The sequence below is a fragment of the Halichoerus grypus genome, chromosome 13 (assembly GCF_964656455.1).
Source record: "Halichoerus grypus chromosome 13, mHalGry1.hap1.1, whole genome shotgun sequence".
Taxonomy (NCBI): Eukaryota; Metazoa; Chordata; class Mammalia; order Carnivora; family Phocidae; genus Halichoerus; species Halichoerus grypus.
Window position 1 is genome coordinate 50,472,931 of NC_135724.1, and position 18,592 is coordinate 50,491,522.

The window sequence follows — 18,592 nt, forward strand, 5'->3', positions numbered from 1 at the left end:
GTACTCTATGGTGACTAACATAATAGATGCGCTGCCATCAGGCTGCTAGGGCCATAGGCTGACTAACATAATAAAAAAATAAAAAAAATTGAAGAATGAATTTATGTACTTAAGTTAAATTTTTATTTTGTGAAGAATGTCTCATGTTTTCTCATTACCAAATAATTTTTCAAAGACAAACTCTAGGATTGATAGAATTTGAGGATTTGGTGATAGATTCTGGGCTTGAAGTCAAAGTACTGCTCAAAGTAGGCTGTCCAAAGACATTGGAATTCTCTGCTTGTTCATTTCTTAGGATTGAATCTCAAAATGGAGAAGTCAAAATACAAGGATATTATCTTGGAGTGGTGATGGATGTTGGCAATGAGCAGAATTAAGGATATTTAATAAGAATACTTTTGCAAGGAAAATATGAACACTTCTTTGTTTACGCAAACAGGATCTTCTTTGAGGACATTATTATAATGAAAACTGAATCCTAATGGAAGTGGTTTTTAATCTTTTTGAGTTTCAGAATATTTTGAGTTTGAGGAAAGCTATTGTAACCTGTTATCATAAAAATAAGAAATACAAAAAATACATTTTGTGAATCAACTTTACGGAGTTCTTGGACTCTCCAAAGCTCTTCCATTGGTCTAAGTTAAAGACCCTTTTCCTATTTGACACACCTAGAACAGAGAAGCTGGATTAAATCATATATATGCTTCTGGTCTAAGAATTTAAATAATTCTTAGTTCCTTTGATCTAGGCCAAGCTCCTGATCTCTTCATCCTGTCTCACCAGTACAGTATGAGATGAGGCAAAGAGAATCAGAGCCAAGGGAAAAAACAGGCTTCTTTCCACAATCTAGAGCATAGCCAGCCTATGGATCCCTTGTAGGTTTTCTTGAGGTGGTAGTGGTGATAAGGAGAGATGGAGGAGGACAGATGATTGTTAGTTGCATAAGAGAAAATTATTCCTAACAAGCAGAATAGAAAACAAAAGAAATATAAAAAGATTACTTCAAAATGGACATGTGACATGGCTGCCACATTATTTTAATTCTGTCATGAACTAAAACTTTTTGACCTGGCACTTGACCCTGACCTATATCAATGCTTTTTGTTTTTCAGAGTGGAATACAGAAAGTGGGAGAAGATTTCTTTGGTAGATGTTTCAATTATTGGTGCTTTAGGTGATGCCTGGTTTGGTTTTACAGATATTTGCAAGAAAGACTATGGCTAAGATGGAGGAAAACAGAAGGAGAAGAGACATAGGGCTAACCAATGGTCTCAAGCTCCAGCATGCAAATAGGTCATATTCATAAAACTCATCCCAAAAAATTCTAAGTTAGCATTTCTGGAGGGGGCGCTAAGAATTTATTCTTTCAATCAATAATCCTTTGTAATTTGATTCTAAGAAGATTTTGATACATGAACAGTATTTTGAGAAACTGTGGTGTAATGCCGAGGAAGACTAGGTCTGTCAGAAGTAGCCACGTATGTTTGTGGTGAGAGTGTATGTGTGTGTGTGTGTGTGTGTTTGGGAGGAGGTGTTTGGGTTTTGTTCTAAAAGTGAGATGGCAATCAGAAGGCAGTATTCATTTAGGCAACACTTGCTTACCTGCTAGGCACTTGTCCTTACCCTCATGGGGACTAAATTTTGTCAGGGGGAGTCAGACTGTAGCTAATACACTTAATAAGTTATATGTGTGTCAGAAGGAGAAAAATACTATGGAAATAAAAATAAATAGATCATGGTAAAGGAATCAGAACTTCCTGAGGGATAAGTTCTAATTTTAAACTGGGAGGCCAGGGGTAAACCTCATTGAGAAGGTGACATTTTAGAAAAGACATGGTCTTTGAAGAAGGTGAAGAAATTGACTGTGAAAATACTTGAGGAAAGAGGATTCCAGAGGGTCTCACTTGGGCCCTCAGGGAAAGATTAGTTGTTATGGGAGTAGAGCAAAGAAAATGGGAGGGAAAGTAAGGAATTAATTGGGGTCAGGTAATATACAGCCTTCTAGACCATTGCAAAGACGTTGGTGTTTACAGCAAAATTGAGTCATTAGAGGGTTTTGAGAGAACCAGTCACATGAGCTTACTTGTATTATTAAAGAGTAACTCTGGCTTCTGTGTTGATAAGGGACCATGGTTGGGAGTGCTGAGTTGTAAGAGTAGAAATTTGGGAGAAATTCAAAAGACAGATGACCATTGGTGATGGTGGTGAGAATTAAAAGAAATCTGGATGTATTTTGAAGATAAATTTTTAAAAAATCTTGGTTGAGTTAATGTGAACTATGATAGTATGATAGAGGGGAATAAAGAATGATTCCAAGGTTTTTGGTCACTACATGGAAGGATAAAGTTGCCATCAACTGAAATATGGAAGATTTTAAGAGAAAGGACCATAAAACCCTCTAGTTGCTGCTATTTTCAATAACATAGTGGGGAGTGCTCAGTACCATAAGACATGAATTTGCCTCTTTGATCTCCTATATAGTAGCAATTTGAACAACTCATTGAACCCATCTCCTCATCTTTAAAATGAAATAATATCTGTCCTGTCTACCTTACAGTTTTTTAGGGGAAGAAACAAGTGAGATAATTCATGTGAAAACATTTTAATGTGTTTATAGTAGAAAGTTTTAAGATTTCATAATTTTACCTAGACTTACTTAGTAGTTCCAGATTATGAGTTTTTAACTTAATTGTAGAAATGCAATAAAATATAACAGTGCTATTTGTTTTATACCTAATATATGCCAGGCATTGCATATAGATACACTGTTACTAACTCTTATAGCAACTTTACAGATGTGGAAATGAAGGTCAGAGATTTTTTTTTTTTAAATTCCCAAGTTCATGAGAATAATAAATGGTATAATTATAGTTTAAATTCAGACTCTTTCATCTTTTACATACAGCCTCCTACTAGATAGAAAATCACACCAACTAAAACAGGTAAACTGTAGTCTTGTTTTCTTTTTAAGTATTATTGTGGTAAGAGAATAGTGGGCTGAGGGTATGACCCAGAAGACGCAAAGCCAAGACTTAATTGTAAAACAAGGCAGATTTGAATATTTTAGGTGTAGGAACACTGAGAAAAGGCCAGATAGGATTAATAAGACTATTTCATGCATGTACTTTGGAATTACCTTGTTAACAGAGGGAATTCTGTGTGACCTAGGGCTTTTCCTGAAGTGTAAAGACCCTATAATCCTACCGAATTCATGCAGTGAAATGCTGTCATGCACTTCTTCAGGTTTTTCTTCTATGAAAACTAATGGCATTTGCAAAAGACATATTTTTATTAAGTTGATGGACTGTCAGACAAAGGTAGGCTACATAGTTTTTATAATAACAAAGGGGAACTTCGATCACTTTAAGAGCTTTGGTTGGTATAAATTTCCTTTAATAACTGAGTTTAATGTTTTGTTTTTGTTTTATAAGTTGTTCCTTTATAATATTATCTACCACTCCTTCCCTTTCCTTTTGACTGAAGATAAAAAATGCCCTAGTTTTTGAATAGGAGAGCAAACAGGAAATATTGTGCCTTATAAATAATCCATGCAATTCATAAATGCCTCTCTGTTGGACTATTAATTATTTTCAGAGTATAAAGTGAAGTTGGATTTTAAAAATACTACTTTGATTTGATGTTTGGACATTTGTTATTAAGCCAACCAAAACTGAGTAAATTCACTATTAATGTCTCCTTTTCTCTTCCTACACTGCACTATTTTCTTTTTGTTTTTTAATATTGCTCATCATAAGGATTTTCATTTTTCCTTTTATCTTCCCACAGACTTATTGCAGAGTCAAACATCCTCTACTTGCTATTAGAGGAAAACAAAATCCTTTAATATATTTCTTGCAAATGCTATTGGTTATGTGTGGAGGTAACACATCATACTCCTACTTCTAAATACCCCTGCTCATTGAGATACAGTCCAGGAAGCCAGAGACAGCTATTTCTAGAATAACCTTAGGAGTAAGGACACAAACATAAATATTCAATATGTCATGAATTAGTTACGGTATTAAACAGAATCCCCTCCTTCCTTCTCTAGTTTAATTACTCTTCTTTATTAAGTAATCATATTATTATTATTAATTTGATAAAAACTAATATAAAAATTTCCAAATTCATTGGTTTATTTCATCTTTATGGCAACACTTTGATATTGGCACAAAAGATGTAATTATTCCAATTTATCGATGAATATATTGAAGCCAAAACAACTCATCTACCCGATTTCTAATAGCTATTATTTAGACTTTGGTCTTTGCATCAGGGTCCTCTGGATCATCTATTGCACTATTTGGGAAATGATCTCCTAAAGCACTAACGCTTTGTTAACCTCATATGCCCCGTTGGGCATCAACACATTGTCCTCACTGATTACCATTAGTGCCTAGTGTATCCCACTGGATTGGGTCCACTCTTCTCTCTGTGATCTGGAGTGGTTCCCACAAGCCATCCATAAAGACTCCACACAACCAGGAGACCCTGAGTCCAGTTTTGGTTCTTGTCTCTGATTTTTGATAGCCTCTTCCTGTATATCACACTTAGTGCTACTCTAGTCGTAAGTATGTTGCAAAAGTTAATGCAGTGAAAATGTGATCCTATATGGGAGCTGAAACCAAGGGATAAACTGTGGAATTAGAGTTTCTGCAAGTTAATTTTTATTATTGATTTATTTAATTTTGATAAATGAACCAGAGCAAATTTGATAGCATAACTATATTTGCATTTTACATGTATTACTTTAAATTATATTCATAAGTACATATGTCCAGGAAAAGATTGAGCATCTTAGCATGATAAACTATTTCTGGATTTATATTAACATTAATTTGTTACTTATTAATTCATATGTTATCTGCTAGATCTTGTGAGCAGATATTCATTGATTGATAGTAAAGTTTTAAAAATAGAATGTTAGGGGTAAAAGATCAATGAGATTAGTTGAAAGGCTTATATTCCTTAAACTTGTTTTTAACAAAATAAGAAAGACCATCATTATCCAACTTTAGAAGCAGAGAACTTGGCCCAACACACAAAACTCTAAATAGTGTAGTTTAAATTTCTTGACTAATTTAAAAGTTCTTGGCTAATTTGAAAACTAACAATGACACTTTCTAGTACACAGTGGATATGAAGATAGGTGATTAAAAAAAAAGACTAATACCTCTGACATCATTTTGATTTGTATCCTGTTAAATTTTTTTGACTAGTTTGAAAATAAAGTTTAATGGGAAACCAACAATTTATAAGCCTCACTTCATTAAGCTCATTAGCAGAGAATGTTTCTATTTTTCAGGTAATCTATCCCTCAGAGCATACTTCCTGATTGCGCTTCCTCTGCCCTGATATCCAAGCTACAGTCTTGTCTGCTCCTCACCAGGCACAGGGACATCAGGAACAGGTGGCCCCCTCCTTCTCCCTTCTTCTCTGCTCCAGCCACACTGGCTCCTTGCTTTCTGTGAATATGTCAGGCACCTTCCTGCCTCAGTGGCTTTGCATGGACTGAAGCAACCTGGAAACTCTTCTCCCGGAGAGCCACTCAGCCTTCTCCTTCACTTATGTCAACTTTTGAAAAAAGTCGCCTCCTCAGAGAGGTCTTCCAAACCACTCTCACCACTGGTACTTCCTGTCCCCCTTTCCTCAGTATTTTTTATCATAAAATTCATAACTTCTAATATACTATAATATCTTTTTGTCTATTTTGTTTATTGTCTATATTACTCTGCTTGGGTTGCCATCACAAGAAAGACTAATATAGACAATAAACAAAATAGGTAAGATATTATAGTATATTAGAAGTTATGAATTTTATGAAGAAAAATATTGAGAAAAAGAGGTAAGGAAGAACAACCAGTGGTGAGAGTAGTTTGAAAAACGCCATTCGTCAGTGTGTATGCACAGAGAGAGCTCTCTGGTGTCTCTTCTTATAGGGACAGACATCCCATCAAATTAGGGCCCAATCATATGACCCTATTTCCAAATACAGTTGCATTGAAGTTAGGGTTTCAGCATATGAAATAGGGAGGGGGGCATAATTCACAGAAGCTTTTGTGTGTTTTATTCACTGCTCTATTCCTGGTGCCTATAAGAGTAGCTGCAACACAGTGAGCACCCAAGAAATATTTCTGAATTAGTGACTGAGTGGCTTAAAGTACTCAGAATTTGAGTGCATGGAATTGTTTACTTCACCTCATGTTTAACAGACTCGGTGACCTAACATCTGGGGATGATTTAGGGAAGCACCGTAAGGAATTACAACAAAGAAGATGATCCCACCATGATGTTAAAAGAGAAAGTTCATACAATTAGCTGATAACTATTTCCCCTTCAATGAGGTAAACATCTTGGGTTGTCCTCCTTCAGTTCCAGTACACCTCTGCCAGGTTATCTTTTTATAGCCCATTTGTTTCTTTAAAGAGCGTCTGAGATCATATACACCCAAACACACAGATGTGGCCGGAGAAGGGAAAAGGCACAGACAGACCCTGGGATAGACATTACGGGTGGCTGTTATCACACAATTCAATTTCTTTCCCAAGTGTTGTATATATTTAGTACCTTATTTGAAGCCTAAAACACGTGAGGCAAAAAATCACTCGTGAGGTTTAGTAAGTAAACAAACCCTGGATCTAGCGTAGCTCTTCAAACATTATGCTTCCCTTTGATTTTTCTTTTTATGTGTGAATGGAATAAATATGTTTGTGGAATTAAAAAATATTATAGCCAATTCTGACTGTCCTTGAAGGAAATTGGGTATGCGTCCAGAGACCTATAAGAGTACTTGAGTTATTTTATGTATGTCAGAGAACAAACATTATTTATGTGTGGAGCTTAATAGCTCTTTCATACTCCATCCTGACATGGAATGTTCTGGAATTGTCTCCTTAGCTTCTTTCTCTTTACCCATAGTCTGATGACACAAAGAGCAGAGGGAACTGAGTTTTTATAAAACTCTAAAATAAGTACTCAGAATTGAAGAGGAACTAGATCTACCACTTGATGTAGACAGGAAGGGAGTAGGAAGTTTTGGGGTATTCTTAGGTAAGAAGGTATAGTCCACAGGAGAGAGAGGAATTAAGGATGCAAAATGGCAGGACAGAAGAGTATAGCTGAGGAAATCAGTTCTTTTCAAGAAATCATGGTGAGATGCTTCTCCAGACTATAAGGTATTAAATAATCAGAAAGGTCAGGTAATTTTTAATATGAGCTGCTGTGGAACATCTACATGATAAGATGCAAATAAAGCTAAAATTCTCTTTGGGGGCTATGATTCTTCAAATTTGATACTGACCTCAGCATGAATTATATAGGTCAAAGTTTCATAGGTATTCTGCTACAAAGTAGCAGTGGAGGAATGGAAATGTTTTGGTGCCATGGAAAGGGAACTTAGCTGTGGGGCATTGTGTGAACAAATTCCGCTTTCTTGTGAGAAACACAGAGGAGTCATTGTTACAAATGAAGAAAGGGTGAGAGAAAATGGGAGTATTATCTTTTGACTCGAGAGCTGAATACTGCATCCCTTAGTCAGTAAACAAAAAGTAGTTTGCGTTAGACATAGAAAATAGAAATTACCATGCATTTGTTATTCCGAATTGTGTTAGAGCAAGAGAGTAGGAGGGCACCTTCCATATACTTTATCAAAGTTCCATGGAGGGGTATAAAGTAGTCCCTTAAACATGGATCAGGGAAATGCATAACTCTTGAAAACGTCTAGGACATTGATTTAGACTCATTTATTATTTTTATACTTTATATATTATAAAAAGGAAAATAGAAAAATAAAAATCAGAGGTTAATATAAAGCTTACCAAAATAGCAGCATATCTTTAGAATGACACACACACACAGGTGAGGAAATATTTGAAAAACTGGAATGCACTGAAATAGCAGGCCCAGATGGCATGCACAATAGGGTATTAAAGAGAACCAGCTTGTGAACTTACGAAACTAAGCTGCTTCAGTCAGTAATAAATCATGGCTATCTGAGTGGGAGGACTCCACTCTCCCTCACTTTAATGGGGGAATAAAAATCATACAACCTATCCAAATTGAAAGAAAAATGACAGTGAACTTTGTCTAAAAACCATATATATAATGAAAAATATTTTCTACAGACACATGGAAAGCAAATATATAGTAAATCAAAACAAATATATAGTAAATCAATAAGTGGAAGCATTTAAAAAATAAAACCATATAAATTTTACATGTGCTTTTCCCAAAATAAAATAAATGATTCTATTTGATATTGTAAGTTTAGTCAGATTTACAGCCTGCACAATTGTAACAAAGCAGCAAAGTTAAGATAAGGCTCTCAATTAAGTGGGAGAATTTGATACAAAACATTTTGACAGACATCTGGGAAAGTAGTTGAATATTACTTGAAAAAATAATTTTCCAGTAGCTTAAAAATTGGTCAAGGATATTGACGAATACCAAGAGCAGTATATTTAATGTGCTTTACTAATACTTAATTTTAGACAAAAATGTAGATATTTGCCCAACAAAGATGAGAGATATATGCATTTAGAAAAATGATAGAATTGGATCTTTCTGACAACATGATATAGTAGATGTTGTTATAGTAGATTTTGGTTTTTTATTAAAAGAAGTTTTATTGCTCATGGTAGATTGTAATCCCCTCTCTTTTCCTCCTTATGTCCTTTACTCCTCTACCTATGTGGAGTGTGAACTGTTGTTCTTGCTGAATTAATCTATTTTTCTTGGAATACTAATTTTTGAGAAAAGGTGTGTATGGGTGCGGTGGGTGGTCTAAACCATGGTGGAGGGACCTGTTGCACACATACAAACACATACAAGCACAATTATCGAGGAGAAGAAACACAGAGCTGCTGTTAGGAAAACCTTTCTTCCATTTTCCTGATAAAATTGTGATTAAATAATACAAAAGAAAATAAAGACAACCACAGTCATCTGTTGAATTCTCATCATGTTTCATTGTCCTCAGTCCTTCAGATACATGATTTGTCATCAACCCTGCAGTCTTTCCCCATTTGATGTATGGGGAGGCTGAGTCCAGAGAAACTTCAATGCTCTGGGACAGGCAAATTCTAATCATTAAATTTAGGTGAGGCTACTACTGCATTCTTTCCATCTTAAAATAGAGCAGATAATGGAGACTTTCCAAAGGTCACCAAATAAATGCTGTACTTTCCTCTAAACTTATTAAAAAATATACAGTTTCCTCAATAGCGTAGCAGAAGGATTGGTTTTTTCCCTCCTTTTTCCTATTTCAAGGGCTTTGGGGGGGATACATTCCATGCCATTAGAGATGTGTTTTCAACTTGAGAAGAAGCTACTATGTTTAGCAAACCGAATGGGTTGCATTAAGTCAAAACAGCAGGAAGCACTGGGGAAGAGAACTTTTCTCCATAAAAGGAAAGTATACACATGACTGAATGATGATGAGTATAAGAGACATGGGTTTTTTTTTTTTTAGTTGAAACCTACAAAATTATGACTTCTTGTAAAGTTGAATGCCCTACTCATCTCAGTATATATTGCAAATCTTCCACTTGTGTGTTAAGCTCTGTGGGGATCAAGAAAGGTAAAAGAGATGGAAATTTAAGTCTATCAGATGCGAAAAGAAGAAAACAAATAGGAAAGGTCCCTTCTATGATGTCTTTTTTTTTTTTTTAAGATTTTATTTATTTATTTGAGAGAGAGAGAGAGAATGAGAGAGAGAGCATATGAGAAGAGGGAGGGTCAGAGGGAGAAGCAGACTTCCTGCCGAGCAGGGAGCCCGATGTGGGACTTGATCCAGGGACTCCAGGATCAAGACCTGAGCTGAAGGCAGCTGCTTAAGCAACTGAGCCACCCAGGCGCCCTATGATGTCTTGTTTGTAAGGGCAGAAGTTTTTGATTCGAGGTCATTCCCCTTTGCTCAGGTCCCTTTTGGTTCCTCATCTTCCCCAAGGGCAAAGATTTCCTCACATATTCTTTCTTCTTCTTCCCTTGCCCTGCTCTCTCTTCTGGAGTCTCTGAGATGAACATGAACATAAGCAGACAACAATACACAAACATGCCCTGGGACAGGAATCCCTTCACTTGTTCCTTCTCTTACGGAAGCTAAAGGTCATGCATGTGTAATTCAGGACACTACATGGTTTTTGCATTTTAAATAAATAAATAAAAGTTAAATCCAAAGCCTGTATACCTTCTAGTACTCCATGAAAAGGCTGGCTAATTTATTGTTCTAATGTATTGCTTTGCCTGAGCATTCACACATTTTCTTATCACTTAGTTTCTCTTTTGTGATCTTGTTCACCAGCTCCTGGTAGTGGCCTGGCTCTTGTTTCCCTTTCTAAGTCATTGAGTTGCAGTTAGACTAGCCCCCTTTAGTAGTAAATGGGTTACAGAAGAATTTGGCAGAAGGTAGGTAGTCCAAGATGACTCCACATTCTTTGTGATTTGGGGAAGTGGGGGAATACCCAACAATAATACAGAGGTTTCTACTGACTCAAATTTTGCTGACTCAAATGGCAGGTGCAAAGGCTCCGCTGTGGCCAAGAATGTATGAGGCTGCAACAGTGCTGAGTCTGTGTTCATATTTGTATAGACACTATCACTGATAATTCTTCTAAGGACTTTCTAGCCTGGCTCAGGGCTAAATCCCTATTCTCACCTGGGTTATTACTTTGGGTTGTGATCTGTGCCGTGGCTCCTTTCAGTGTCAGCAGGGCTACTGCAGTGGGACCGCCCCACAGGGCACATGAGGGAGTTAGTTGTGTTAGAGCCTGTAGGTTTCACATGGGGAGAGTGTCTTATTTTGATTTCAGTTCAAAGGTTGGGTCTTTAAAAAGAGAAGGTACATGGAAAGGAGCTCATTTTGGCCAAGGGCTATTAGTCAGAAATATATTCATAAGCTGAATGACTGTTAGTAAAAAATATTCTTCCTGTACCACTAGAAACTTCTAGGTTCTCACTTGGCAGTGAGTCCTCAAATTGGAGTTTGTATGAGTGCTTCAACTTCAGCCACGTGCAGGAGGCTCTAAACAGACTCTCAGTCTTGCCTTATAAAACTTGGTCCTAAAACCGTCCTGAAGGTTCCTTTTCCTAACCCTTGGAATAGTTCATTTGATGCCCTAAGAAAAGAACAGGTATTACTCACCATCTTTGTTAAGTAGCTTAAATTGTCTGTTTTTTTTTTTTTCTTTTAGAAATAGAAAGCTTATACTTCTCAACAAGCTGGTTCTGATGAATGTTCTGAGGATTAGCTAGATAATATGATTTCTCTCAGTATTAGAAATGCCACTTTATTACAAATATTAATATCACCAGGCAGATTAAGTACATAGTGAGGCTAAGAACCATGTTGTATGAATTTCCCATAAAAATATTACTATCCTCTGAACTGAATCAGAAGGTACTTTAGTATTAACAAATTTAATAGAATATAAACCTTAGTCTAAAATGGTGTAAATCTATTGAGGATTAAATTTCTTAGGGTGCCTCAGATAAGTCAGAATGGTGGATACGACAAAAAAGTGAGTTGTGATCATCAGTAAAAATATTGTTAGCTCCCATATCATATTTGCCCAGCAATTAAAGAATGCTCGTTATATTAAAAATGTATAACTCAAACACAATAAAATATATTTTAATAATATTTTTTATTACATTTTATTTACATTTTTATACTTACCCATAATTAGACTGAAAAACACCAGGTTTGTCAAATAATCAATGAGGAAGAGTTAGAAGACAATTTTTTTTCTGTGTTTATATGTAGTTTGTATTCAAATAGAGTTAGAGTTACATGTACAATGAACATTAAATCTATAGTTAAGCTTAACAATTCATCATTTTGGTTCAAATATGAAATTAAAATATGGATTTATAATTGAATTATTGATACAGCAATGCTGGTTATAAATGTAAATTTACAATTTGATGAACTGGCTATTTAAAATCAATAAGATTATTAATATCAAAAAAGGAAAATTTCAAACTTTTGTTCTATTTTAACCAATTAGTAATGTGTTGTAGTTTACTCAGCCAAACTCTAAATCAGACTCTCATTTCAAACAGTGGCTGTGCTCCTTACCAGATCTGTGACACTGGACAAGTTCATTTTTCTCTCTAGGCTGAGTTTCTCCATCTGCAAAACGAGTATGATAATTTATAAGATTTTGGTGAGGAATAAATTGTATAATTCCTGCAAAACAAATTTTACAGCGACTGGCACATATTAATTGCTCAGTGGATCTCAATTTTTATCATTCTTATTAGTTAGGGTGATCAACTTCTGTGCACCTCACCTTGAATAGATTTTGCATTCCACTTTATCTATCTGTATTTTCCTATAATGGATAATAGCTGGCTACAAACTCCTTGCTACTCCTTCTACTGAGAGGTGGCTTTTGTTTCTACCTTTTGGATTGGAGATGGGTTCTGTGATGGCTGGATCAATAAAATATGGCAGAAATGATGCCACACCAATTTCTGGGTCAGCCTCAAGGGACCAGGATACTTGAGATACTTGCTCTTGAATGCCTGAGCCACAATGTAATAAGACCATATACTCTAAGCCAACACACTGTGTGGAAGCCCAGACAACCTCATGTGTAGTCGCATGGATCCAAAACCACTGGTCAGCATCCCAGCTGAGAACCCAGCTGACAGTGAGTACCAACTTGCCAGCCATGTGATTAAACTACTATGGAGGTTGATTTTCCAGTCCCAGGGGACCCTCCCCCACTAATACTGCAGGGACAAACCTGCCTCCCTGAGCCATGCTCAAATTGCAGAATCATGAGCAGTAGAAATGATTTATGTGTTCTGAGGTGGCTTGCTATCCAGCAAAGATAACTGGAATATTTGCCAATCTTTTGAGGTTCATTCTTAAATTTCACCTCTCTGATAAAGCATTGCCCACATACTTCAGCACATTCTGATATTCTCTTTTATTATATTCCATAGCTTTTGTGGCCTATATTACTCTTTATGTTATTTAATAAAAAATAGACATTGGATATAAATATTTAAACATTTATATTATTTTTATAAATATAAACTTTAAATATTTATATTATTGATATTTATATTTAAAATAGATATTTTAACTCTTAAAATACCATTTTAAAGATTTCCTTTGTGTAGATTATTTCCTTCGTTTTAGTATTATATATGTGTATACATGTATGTATACACATATATAAAATACACATATGTTTATGTATATAAATATACATATCCCTTCTTTTATAAATTTTATACTTTTGTAACTTTTTATCCTTTCTTTTTTAATTGTTGTTACTCTGGCAGCACTTAGCATATGACTTGTCCATGGTATATATTCAAATAATTCATGAACATTTACATTGCATATAGACTTTGCTTTTGCTAACAGTTCTAGTGGTTCACTCAATCCTTCCCTGTTTTCTACATTATGATGACATTTCTACATTACATGTTATTACCAAAATGCAAATATGACTAGGTCCCCAACCATTCCTTAGAAACCCATGACTGTCTTCCCACTGGTCTTGGGCTACACAGGGGCTATTTTCTATCATCCTGTGAGGCCAGGCATGGTATGACACCTGCCTTCTCCTTCAGCCTCTTCATGGACTAAGCTCTGTGACTATATTCCAGCCACATGGACCTCTGTCAGCTCTTCATGCTGGCCAGGCCTCCTTCTACCACAGGACCTTTGAGTGTGTCATTCTATTGGCTGAAGTGCTCTTCTCTGTGCTCTGAACACCTCTTGTCCATCTTTGCTTGCTCTGAACATACTCAGTGCTAGAGGCATGAGTTAAGCCACCATCAAGACTTTTCTAATTCTTCTACTGGCAAAGAATCTCTACTTACCGTGTCCTACCAATGAATTATAGCTTTATATGTCATATATTTTTCCATAATTGTATTAAAATTATAGTGAAGCTGAAAACAGGCTGCCCTTAGTGAGGCACAGTGGATTTCCCACAAGGAGAAAAGGTCACCCATTAAGAAAATTCTAAGGTCGTCCATATGAGAAACTTTTAAAACAAACAAATAAAAACAATATAATCAATTATGAGTTTCAGAAAAATGAATTTAGTCAACAATATTGAGAAACATTTTTGTCAGAGACTAGACTGAACTTATTACTAAAATAAAACTTGTGTTCAATCCATTTCACCTTTAGATTTATGTTCTTGATTGCAGGATTTATGTATGAATATTTGCATAATTGACCAGCTCAAAGATCTTAGCTCATTGTCTTATACCTCAGAATTTTCTAACTATGTGACAAAAGGAAGCATTCAGCTGTCCCATATAAGCAACATGTCAAGGTTAATATTTATTCTGAATTAGATAATCTGTTACTTTGACAAAGAAAAGCTGTTCCATGTCATTCCAAATACGTCTCCTCAGTTTCTCTCTATTGTATATATTTAATTCCTTATATGACACTATTCTTTTTCCTCTTTCCTTTCATCATTCTCTGGTTCTGAAGAATTGTATTTACTTAATATACCTGAATCTTTACATTTCTAATTTTCATACTTGCTTCTTGGATTGTGCCCCCACTTCTGGTTACGCTTGCATATCTATGCTCCATCACCTTTTATTCTGTGGTCCACATACCACTAACTCTAAGATCAGTCTGACATTTGTTACCACTCAAGATTGTCAGAGAGGGGTTATTCTCTTCTCCAGGTTTCAGTCTCATCAACTACCTGATTTCTTTTTTGATGTTGACATTTTTATTATCCAAGTACCCAGTGGTAAAAGGAATTATTTCATTTTTGTCTTTATATCATGTATAGCTCATAATACTGTGAGAGAGCTTGATGCTTGAAAATAGTTTATAGGTGGGAGGAGCAAGATGGTGAAAGAGTAGGAGACCTAAATTTCATCTGGTCTCAGGAATTCAGCTAGATAGGTACCAAACCATTCTGAACACCTACAAACTCAGCTGGAGATCGAAGATAAAATAGCAGCAATCTATGAACACAAAAGCGACCACTTTCTGGAAGTGTGTATTTTTCTGGGGTCGTTGTTACCCTGTTAGCATTCTGTTCTCTCATTCATCTATTCTCCTCTGGACAAAATGACAAGACAGAAAAGCTCACCTCAAAAAGAAAAAAAAAAAGAACAAGAAGCATTACAGACTGCCAGGGACCTAATCAATACTGACATTAGTAAGATGTCAGAACTAGAGTTCAGAATGACAATTATAAAGATACTAGCTGGGCTTGAAAAAAGCATGGAAGATACTAGAGAATCCCTTTATGGAGAAATAAAACAACTAAAATCTAACCAAGTCGAAATCAAAAAGGCTATTAATGAGGTGCAATCAAAAATGGAGGTTCTACCTGCTAGGATAAATGAGGCAGAAGAGAGAATTAGTGATATAGAAGATTAAATGATGGAAAATAAAGAAGCTGAGAAAAAGAGAGATAAACAACTACTGGATCATGAGGGCAGAATTCGAGAGATAAGTGATACCATAAGATGAAACAACATTAGAATAATTGGGATCCCAGAAGAAGAAGAAAGAGAGAGAGGGGTAGAAGGTATATAGGAGCAAATTATAGCAGAGAACTTCCCTAATTTGGGGAAGGAAACAGGCATCAAAATCCAGGAAGCACAGAGAACCCCTCTCAAAATCAATAAAAATAGGTCAACACCCCGACATCTACTAGTAAAACTTACGAGTCTCAGAGACAAAGAGAAAATCCTGAGAGCAGCTCGAGAGAAGAGATCTGTAACCTATAATGGTAGAAACATTAGACTGGCAACAGACCTATCCACAGAGACCTGGCAGGCCAGAAAGGACTGGCATGATATATTCAGAGCACTAAATGAGAAAAATATGCAGCCAAGAATACTATATCCAGCTAGGCTGTCATTGAAAATAGAAGGAGAGATACAAAGCTTCCAGGACAAACAAAAACAAAAGGAATTTGCAAACACGAAACCAGCCCTACAAGAAATATTGAAAGGGGTCCTCTAAGCAAAGAGAGAGCCTAAAAGTAACATAGACCAGAAAGGAACACAGAAAATATACAGTAACAGTCACCTTACAGGCAATACAATGGCACTAAATTCCTATCTTTCAATAGTTACCCTGATGTAGATGGCCTAATGCCTCAATCAAAAGACACAGGCTATCAGATTGGATAAAGAAACAAGACCCCTCTACATTCTGTCTGCAAGAGACTCATTTTAGACCCAAAGACACCTCCAGATTAAAAGTGAGAGGGTGGAAAACAATTTACCATGCTAATGGACACCAAAAGAAAGCTGGGGTGGCAATCCTTATATCAGACAAATTAGATTTTAAACCAAAGACTATAATAAGAGATGAGAAAGGACACTATATCCTACTTAAAGGGTTTATCCAACAAGAAGATCTAACAATTGTAAATATCTATGCCCCTAACATGGGAGCAGCTAATTATATAAGCCAATTAATAACAAAAGCAAAGAAACACACCAACAACAATACAATAATAGTAGGGGACTTTAACACCTCCCTCACTGAAAGGGACAGATCATCTAAGCAAAAGATCAACAGGGAAATAAAGTTTTTAAATCATACACTGGACCAGATGGACTTCACAGATATATTCAGAACATTCCATCCCAAAACAACAGAGTACACATTCTTCTCTAGTGCCCATGGAACATTCTCCAGAATAGATCACATCCTAGGTCACAAATCAGGTCTCAACCGATACCCAAAGATTGGGATCATTCCCTGCCTATTTTCAGACCACAATGCTTTGGAATTAGAACTCAATCACAAGAGGAAAGTCAGAAAGAACTCAAATCCATGGAGGCTAAAGAGCATCCTACTAAAGAATGAATGGGTCAACCAGGAAATTAAAGAAGAATTAAAAAAATTCATGGAAACCAATAAAAATGCAAACACAACTGTTCAAAATCTTTCGGATGCAGCAAAGGCAGTCCTAAGAGGAAAGTATATAACAATACAAGCCTTTCTCAAGAAACAAGAAAGGCCTCAAAAACACAACCTAACCCTACACCTAAAGGAGCTGGAGAAAGAATAGCAAATAAAGCCTAAAACCAGCAGGAGAAGAGAAATAAAAAAGATCAGAGCAGAAATCAATGAAATAGAAACCAAAAGAACAGTAGAACAGATCAACGAAACTAAGAGCTTGTTCTTTGAAAGAATTAACAAGATTGATAAACCCCTGGCCAGACTTACCAAAAAGATAAGAGAAATGACCCAAATCAACAAAATCATGAATGAAAGAGGAGAGATCACAACACCACCAAAGAAATACAAACAATTATAAGAACATATTATGAGCAACTGTATGCCAGCAAATTAGACAATATAGAAGAAATAGATGGATTCCTAGAGAAGTATAAACTACCCAAACTGAACCAGGAAGAGATAGAAAACCTGAACAGACCCATAACCAGTAGGGAAATTGAGGCAGTAATCAAAAATCTCCCAACAAACAATAGGCCAGGGCCAGATGGCTTCCCAGGGGAATTCTACCAAGCATTTAAAGAAGAATTAATGCCTATTCTTCTGTAGTTGTTTCAAAGAATAGAAATGGAAGGAAAATTCCAAACTCATTTTATGAGGCCAGCATTACCTTGATCCCAAAATCAGAAAAAGACCCCATCAAAAAGGAGCATTACCGATCAATATCCCTGATGAACATGGATGCAAAAATTCTCACCAAAATACTAGCCAATAGGATCCAACAGTACATTAAAAGGATTATTCACCACGACCAAGTGGGATTTATCCCTGGGCTGCAAGGTTGGTTCAACATCCACAAATCAATCAATGTGATACAATACATTAAGAAAAGAAAGAACAAGAACCATATGGTCCTCTCAATAGATGCAGAAAAAGCATTTGACAAAGTACAGCATCCTTTCTTGATTAAAACTCTTCAGAGTGTAGGGATAGAGGGTACATACCTCAATATCATAAAAGCCATCTATGAAAAACCCACAGTGAATATCATTCTCCATGGGGAAAAACTGAGAGCTTTTCCCCTAAGGTCAGGAAAATGGCAGGGATGTCCACTATGACCACTGCTATTCAACATAGTACTAGAAGTCCTAGCCATAGCAATCAGACAATAAAAAGAAATAAGAGGCATCTGAATCAGCAAGAAGAAGTCAAACTCTCACTCTTTGCAGATGATATAATACTTTATATGGAAAACCCAAAAGACTCCACCCCAAAATTGCTAAAACTCATACAGGAATTCAGTAAAGTAGCAGGATGCAAAATCAATGCACAGAATTCAGTGGCATTTCTATATACCAACAACAAGACAGAAGAAAGAGAAATTAAGGAGTTGATCCCATTTACAATTGCACCCCAAACCATAAGATACCTAGGGATAAATTTAACCAAAGAGGCAAAGAATCTATACTCAGAAAACTATAAAATACTCATGAAAGAAATTGAGGAAGACACAAAGAAATGGAAAAACATTCCATGCTCATGGATTGGAAGAACAAAAAAGGTGCCTTTCTCTTTTAATATTATCCAAAGTCTTTCTAATTTCCTTCAGAATTTTCAGACAACATTCCTTACTCCTGGAATTTGATCTGATGTTATTTTTGGTATTTAAAT